An 8,038-nucleotide genomic window follows, 5' to 3' on the forward strand; every position below is an offset into this window, starting at 1 on the left:
ACGAGAAACATGGGGAAAATGTGTATGTGAGGCTGGGGGAAAAACTGTATGCTTTTAATGAATGTACTGTGAAAAACTTTTATTGTGTTTTTAGAGATATGCTGTTTTTTTTAAGAAACTTGTAGCAAATGAATATTGGTTACAGAAATAGAATGATTTAAAAAGAAGACAGGATAAGGGGAAATATGAAGGGGAAATTCGGTACAGACAAAATTGGAAAAAACTCTGAATATTTTATCAGACACAAAGTGATTTTTACAGATGTTATCTTTAACAAAAATGGAATCGAACCAAGTGCTACTTGTAAGGTTTGGTACTGATGATGATGAAGGATTTTTTACACTTGTTTTAATATTGCAAAGAATTGGAGGATTTTTAATGGCCAAATGTAAAGTATGTTTTTAAGTTTTACAGGGGAGGAGGATGAATATATTGAATGGAATAAGTGGTGAGCTGGGTCTGTGATATGCAATGTTAAACAAAACTTGTTATTAAATTGTGATGTTTGATCAATAGTTATATGGAAGGAAGTAGTGGTGGCAAAGAGAGAAAATATTTTACATGGATGTGTGTGCATTGGGTTAAAAAGGAATTTAAAAGTATGTTCATTGCCTTATAGTATTATGAAACAAGAAAGAAAATTGGTGTTTTTATAACAATGTTTTTACACAGGAGTCTGTAAGATCTTAAGGACTCGGTTTTGAATGTCCTTTTTTACAGATGAAAAGGACTAGGTTTGCTTGAAACTTTAATGTAAACTCACGGAATGTCTGCATTTCTCTTTCTGACTCTAGGGTTCTGTAACAAAAATTGATAATGTAAGAAAATAATTGATGTTTTTTGAACTGAAATATGTAAAAAAAAAAAAAAAAAAAGTGCGCCTGATCTCTGTTTGATCTCGAAGCTAAGCATGGTTGGGCCTTGTTAGTAATTGTTACGGCCATACCATTTTTTTTTCCCTGAGGGCGCTATAGTGAGTTGCCATACCACACTGGTGAACAGGAAGTGTTTGGCTGCAGTTTGGAGAGGAAGGCTCTCCTCCATTTTGTTTTTTTCTGTTTTTGTTTGTTTGTGAGTTTTTGGACTTTAGGTTAGATTTTTTTTTGTGTTGTTTGTCAGTTTTAAACCACCTAACAGCAGCATCTTGCTTGCTGGAGGGTGGTTACCCCTTTTTTTTCTTTTTCTTTTTTTTGCTTTTGTTTTTTTTTTTTTTTTTTTTTTTTCTTACAATGGACGGATTAATTGGTAATGACACTGGACCGGCTGGAGAGATACGAATGGAAAATGACACTGGACTTGGCGGAGAGAGACACGATCGGCAAACGACACTGGACTGGGAAATCGACTACGAGCTGGAAATGGAATGAACCAAGGCACGAGAGAGAAGTTTCATCAAAGAAAATATCTAAAAGAGGCTACAGTGATTGTGAATGTAGAGAATGTGATCGAGGTGAGAGCGGAGGATATTATCAAGGCTGTATCAAAAGAATGTGGATATGGGAAAATCTTAGCCCTGAGGCCAAGGCAAGGAAAGGAATACGAACTGACTATGGAAAAAGAAGAAACATGTGACAAATTGACTGATGGACTGATGATAAAAGGAGTGAACTGTGAGGTTAAAAATCTGCGAAATAGAGACTACGTTGTTTCCTTCATGCACCTGCCTGTCTATCTTGATGACAATGAAATTTTAGCAAAATTGGAAGGATGGGGAGTTAATCCAATTTCAAAAATAAAAAGAAGATGCTACCCGGGCACTGACATTGAAGACGGAACAAGGTTCCTACGGGTGAGATTCCCCAAAGAAGTGGCATCGTTGCCATATAGCACGAAGCTGGAAACAGAGGAAGGGCCGCAGTATTTTAGGGTGATGCACAGCCATCAGGTGAAGACCTGTAGGCTGTGCATGAGCCCGGGACACCTGCTTAAAGACTGCCCAGATTTTAAGTGCTACAAGTGTGAGGAGAGGGGACACTTTGCAAGAGATTGCAATGCTGTCAGATGCCCGGGTTGTCAAGAAGTTTTAAATAAATGTGAATGTTGGATGGAGGGAGAGGAAGGAGGTGTGGAACATCGGTTGGACGGACAGGTGCATGAAGGAAACAGCGAGGAGGGAAGAGAAACTGATGAAGGACAAGAGGAAGAAGGATTGCAACATAAAGAAGCAGAAGGAGGATCGAGTAACCGAGAGGAAGGAGGAGAAAAAGTGAATGATGAGGATAAGGAACGGACAATAGAACAGGACACCCAATGGACGGATATTGAAATATCGGACAGTTTTAAAAATCTTCTGGATAACGTGGAGAGAGTTGGACAAGGAGTGGACGATCAAAACAAAGAAATGGACAGTGAAGAAGAAACAAGGATGGACAACATGGAAAAGACAGAGGGGGGAGAGAGGACAAATAAGAAGGAGAACATTAAAGGTAAAACCAAATGTGGAAAATGCAAGGAAAAAGATAATGACAAGTGTAAACAGATATGAAGTGCTAAGAGGGCTGGAGCGAGAAGATGGAGAATAATGGTTTTTAGGTATTTATTTTTCTTTCTTTTAATGGTTTTATGTTGTGTTACTTTTAATGCAAGAGGACTGATGGACATGGGAAAATTTGAAAGAATGAAAGAAAAATGCAAAGGCGAAGATGTAATTGCTTTGCAAGAAACAAACTGGAAAGAGAGTGTGATGAAGGACTATAAAAAGAAATGGGAAGGGGATATTTTATATAACAATGGGGATGGAAGGCTTGGAAGAGGAGTGGCGTTTTTAATGAGAAAAGATGTTTTTAATGCAAGTAAAGTAATATATAAAGATAAGATGGGGAAATGTATGGTGGTGGAAGTAAATTATGAAGGACGCGAACTGATTTTAGTGAATGTACATGCACCAACAGAGGAGAAAGAAAAGAAAGAATATTTTAATGTTTTAAGAAATATCGTAAACAAGTATAAGGAAATAATAATGATAGGGGATTTTAACACAGTTTTTAGTAAACAAGACATGGCAGAAGGAATGGTTTTCAAAACTGACACGGGAAGAAAAGAATTAAAAGCATTAATGGGGAGAAAATGATATCATCGATGTGTGGAGAGAAAGAAATGAAAAGAAAAAAGATTTTCAAGGAGGCAAATAGTGGGGCGTTTGTGTGTGAAACAAGAATTGACTTTATTTTATGTACGAGAAATGTGGAGAATTTTATAGAGAAGATTAAGTATGAAGAAGTCAAGTTTTAGCGATCACAAGTTTTTATTTTTTTCAAGTAGACTGGAGTAAAGTGCAAAGAGGGCCGGGAGTCTGGATTTTAAATACAGAGGTTTTAAAGAATGAAGATTATGTTTTAAGTATAAAGGAGATCATTGAAAAGGAAGGGAAAATGAAATGTATAATGAGGATAAGCGAATATGGTGGGAGAACGTGAAATATCTGGTAAAAAAGTTTACAATATCGTATTGCAAGTTAATTAATAAATGTAAGAAAATAGGAAAGAGAGCTAAGACAAAACTTGAATAAGGAACTGGATAAGGTGGAAAAAAGCATAGCTAGAAAATAAAAGAAATAGAAGGTAGACACAACTGAAGGAAATGGAAGAGGAGAAATATGAAGCTGCAAGATTAAGAAGCAAAGCAAAATATACAGTGGAGGGGGAGAAGTGCACAAAGTTTTTCTTTGATCTAGAGAGAAGAAGAGGAAAAGCAGAAATGATTAAAGAAATAAGGGGCAAAAATGGGATACTAGTAGAAGGAAATAAGGAAATTTTGGAAGAAATAAAATCATACTATGAGAACTTATTCTGTACAGAGGGAGTAAAAGAAGGAGAAAAAGTTGAATTACTCAAGCGAATAAAAGCAAGAGTAGGAGAAGTGGACAAAAAAGAGTGTGATGATGAAGTAAGTGAAGAAGAAATAAAAAGAGCAATAAGTGGATTAAACAAAAGAAAGAGTCCGGGGATAGATGGGTTGGGGAGTGAGTTTTACATTGTTTTTAAAGATTTTTTAACCAGTATCTTAAAAGAAGTATTTGATGAGATTTTTAGGAAAGGTGAGATGAACCAAAGAATGGGAATGGGATTAATGAAGTTGATATATAAAAGGAAAGGAGACAAAGTGGAGTTAAAGAACTATAGGCCTATAACCATGCTTAACACTGATCTGAAGATTTTATCAAAAGTTTTAGCTAACAGACTAAAAGAAGTGATGCCCAGTATAATCGAAACAAACCAAGCATACGGTATTAAAGGAAGAGATATTGCAGATACAACAATGAGCATAAAAGACACAATAAGATATATTACTGAAAAGAAGAAAGATGGTTTTATAATTAGTTTGGACTTTGAGAAGGCTTTCGACAGGGTAGAGCATGATTTTTTATTTGGGGTTTTAAAGAGTTTTGGTTTTGGAGGGAATTTTATTAAATGGGTAAAGATTTTATATAAAGGTGCTGTAACGAGAGTAAAATGTAATGGCTTTTTAACAGAGTGTTTTAAATTAACGAGATCAATTAGACAGGGTTGCCCGTTGTCGGCACTTTTATATGCTTTAGTTGCAGAACCACTCGGATTAACAGTAAAACAGGAAGGGAGAATAAAAGGGATAGGCATAGAGGGAGGAGAGAATAAAATTTTTCAATACGCTGATGATACTACGCTAATGCTACAAGATCTGGCGAGTGTAGGGGAAGCAATGAAAATAGTAAAAAGATTTTGCAGGGCATCAGGGGCTAAAGTGAATGAGGACAAAACGGTATACATGAGATTGGGGGAACTGAGGTTTTAGCTGGGCACTTTAATTTTAAGGAAATGAAAGAAATAAAGATTTTAGGTGTTTTAATGGGGAAGGATGAAACGAAAGCAGAAGGAACTATCTGGGAGGAGATTTTGGGAGGGATCGAGAGAAGGTTGAATTTTTGGAAATTAATGTCCTTAACTTTGAAGGGGAGGGTTTTAATCTTGAATGTTTTAATGGTTTCTAAGTTATGGCATATTTTATATGTGGCATCAATGCCGTTGTGGACAGAAAAAAGGCTGAAAAAATGTTTTTTAGATTTCTTATGGGAAGGGAAGCCGCCAAGAATAGCATATAATACTTTAATAGGAGCAGTGGGAAAGGGGGGACTAGGGCTAATGGACGTGGAGCAAAGAAAGAACAGTTTAAGAGTGAAAATGATAAGCAAATATTTGGACGAAGGAAACAAGGCGCCATGGAAGAGAACAATGGAATATTTTTTAAGTAAATGTGGTAATTTTAATCTGGGGGATAACGTTTTATGGATGAGAGTGAAAAAATTTATGACAGAGGGGTTGCCAGATTTTTATCAAGAACTGATGGGTGCGTGGGGGAAATTTTTAACGTGTGTGCATTTTAAGCCACAAGGTAGAGAGAACATTTTAAATCAGCCTTTATTTTTAAACAGCGGCATTGTTTATGAAGGGAAAGAGGTCTTTTTTAGGAAATGGTGGGAGGTGGGTATCACAAGGGTAAGGGATGTTTTATATGAATTCAAAGAAGGATTTTTACCTGTACAGTACGTTGTTGACATGATGGAGGAGGCAAAGGAGGATTTTAACAGACAGGAACTGATAAAGAAATACGACATAATTAAAAAGGCAATACCTGGAGAATGGATAAAGAGAGTGGAAAATATGGACGAGGCCAAACAAGAGAAAGATGTGTATGTAAGACTGGGGGAGAAACTGTGTTTTTAAAGAGTGTACTGTAAAAATGTTTTATTGTTTTTTTAGAGATGTGGTTTTTAAGAAACCTGTGGTAAACGAATACTGGCTACGGATTTTCAATGGTGTTAAAGAAGATAACATATGGGGGAACATAAATGGGAAAAAATTGTACAGACGAAACTGGAGAATTTGGAGTTTTTATCAGGAGCAAAGCAGTGTTCACAGATGTGATTTTAAACAAAATTGGGATGGAGGAAAGTGCCACATGTAAAGTATGCCAGGATGCAGACGAAGGGTTTTTACACTTGTTTTTATATTGTAATGAGCTGAAAGATTTTTATGAAAGATGTAAAAGCATGATTTTAATTTTGAGAGGAGAGGGAAATGGGGAATTTGAGTGGGAAAAGGTGGTAATGTTGGGCATTAATGAGAAATGTAAGAATAAAAAGCTAATTAATTTACTTGTGATGTTGATGAAAAGTGCAGTATGGGAAAGAAGGGTGGTGGTAAAAAAGGAAAATGTTTTAATTGATGTGTGGAATGTGTTTAAGAGAAAAGCTGAGAAATATGTTGAAATGTCTGAATGTCTTTTTTATTATTTTAAGTCAGAGGAAATCATGGATGGTTTTTATGATGTTTGAGGTCTTAAAGGTTTTAAATGGACTTGGGGATGGAATTGTCATTTTTAAAAGACTAAACCTTTTAATTACCTCTTTTTTAAATCTTTGTACGTAAGATGTCTGTAAACTCTTAATTTTAGGAGTTTTTATGTCCAAGAAAGCATCTTATATGTTTTAATATGTCACATAATTGCAGATGTATGTTTGAATGGAAAATTTTTAAAAAAAAAAAAAAAAAAAAAAAAAAAAAAAGCGCGCCCGATCTAGTCTGATCTCGGAAGCTAAGCAGGGTCGGGCCTGGTTAGTACTTGGATGGGAGACCGCCTGGGAATACAAGGTGCTGTAAGCTTTAGTTTTTTTTATCAAAATTGAGCTAATATACTGCAGATTAGGGTGGCTGATCTTTAAATAGCCACACACACTTTGCAGCAGCCCTCGCTTACCGGCCATACCACCCTGAGCGCGCCCGATCTCGTCTGATCTCGGAAGCTAAGCAGGGTCGGGCCTGGTTAGTACTTGGATGGGAGAACCGCCTGGGAATACCAGGTGCTGTAAGCTTTAGTTGTTTTGTCTATATGGATCTAATACATTGCGGATTAGGGTTGCTGATCTTTAAATAGCCCACACTTTGCAGCAGCTCTCGCTTACGGCCATACCAACCTGAGCGCGCCCGATCTCGTCTGATCTCGGAAGCTAAGCAGGGTCGGTGCCTGGTTAGTACTTGGATGGGAGACCGCCTGGGAATACCAGGTGCTGTAAGCTTTAGTTTTTTTCGTCAAAATTGATCTAATATACTGCAGATTAGGGTGGCTGATCTTTAAATAGCCCACACTTTGCAGCAGAGCTCTCGCTTAAGGCCATACCACCCTGAGCGCGCCCGATCTCCGTCTGATCTCGGAAGCTAAGCAGGGTCTGGCCTGGTTTAGTACTGAGAGTAGTTGGGAGACCGCCTGGAATACCAGGTGCTGCGCATTTTGGTGTTCTAGTTTTTTGTTTTATTTTTTTTTGTTATTTCGTCCTGGGAATCCGTTGCAGGGTAGTTTTGTTTTGTTTGTTTTTTAAATGGACGCATAAACGCAGGCTACAGAAGCATTGGTTTTTTCGGCAAAAGAGACCTAAGGCAGCTAACTGAAAATGGACTGGACAAAGACAACGAGAAAAGGATTAACTTTCAGAAAAAGGAGAACTCAAACGGATCTATGCTAAGGAAGCAACGGTTGTGATTGATTTGACGGAGGTACAAGATGGGAGAGCAGAGGGCATTATATAGAAGCATTGAAAGACAAGATTGAAGTGACTAGCATACTAGCGGTAAGACCAAAAATGATGAACCAATATGAAATTTACATTGGAGAAAGAGGAAGATATTGAGAAACTGGCAGAAGGATTGATGATAAAAAGGAAAGACTTGTGAAATTAAAAAGTTGAACAATAAGGATTTTGCTGTCCCCCTCTTTTCATGCATCTGCCTGCTTACCTTACCAGTGAGGTTAATCCGAACCGACACTAGTGTACTTTTTAAATAAGGGGGGAGTACATGCGATAAGGAAAATAGGTGCGGTTACGATCCATATACATTACACAATACCCTCAATCTCATCGAATCAATAAGGACGATTTGGAGGGGAGATACCTCTCTGATCTCAAGTTATCGTTTACCTCAAACTGGCTAGATACAAAACCGAGCACCCGCACTAATAGAAGATGGAATCGAGATTCCTGAGATTACTGTACCAAAAGGTAGTTGCT

General features: G+C 37.3%; 2 non-coding genes across 2 annotated transcripts; both read left to right on the top strand.

Moving 5' to 3' along the window:
- The first annotated feature begins 6,726 nt into the window (after positions 1-6,726).
- Positions 6,727-6,847, top strand: LOC122135240. The gene has a single exon (XR_006153424.1). It is a non-coding gene; the product is annotated as a 5S ribosomal RNA (ribosomal RNA).
- An 84-nt stretch (positions 6,848-6,931) lies between these two features.
- On the top strand, positions 6,932-7,051 carry LOC122135232. The gene has a single exon (XR_006153417.1). It is a non-coding gene; the product is annotated as a 5S ribosomal RNA (ribosomal RNA).
- Positions 7,052-8,038: the final 987 nt, after the last annotated feature.

Source organism: Cyprinus carpio, chromosome A23 (assembly GCF_018340385.1).
Source record: "Cyprinus carpio isolate SPL01 chromosome A23, ASM1834038v1, whole genome shotgun sequence".
NCBI lineage: Eukaryota > Metazoa > Chordata > Actinopteri > Cypriniformes > Cyprinidae > Cyprinus > Cyprinus carpio.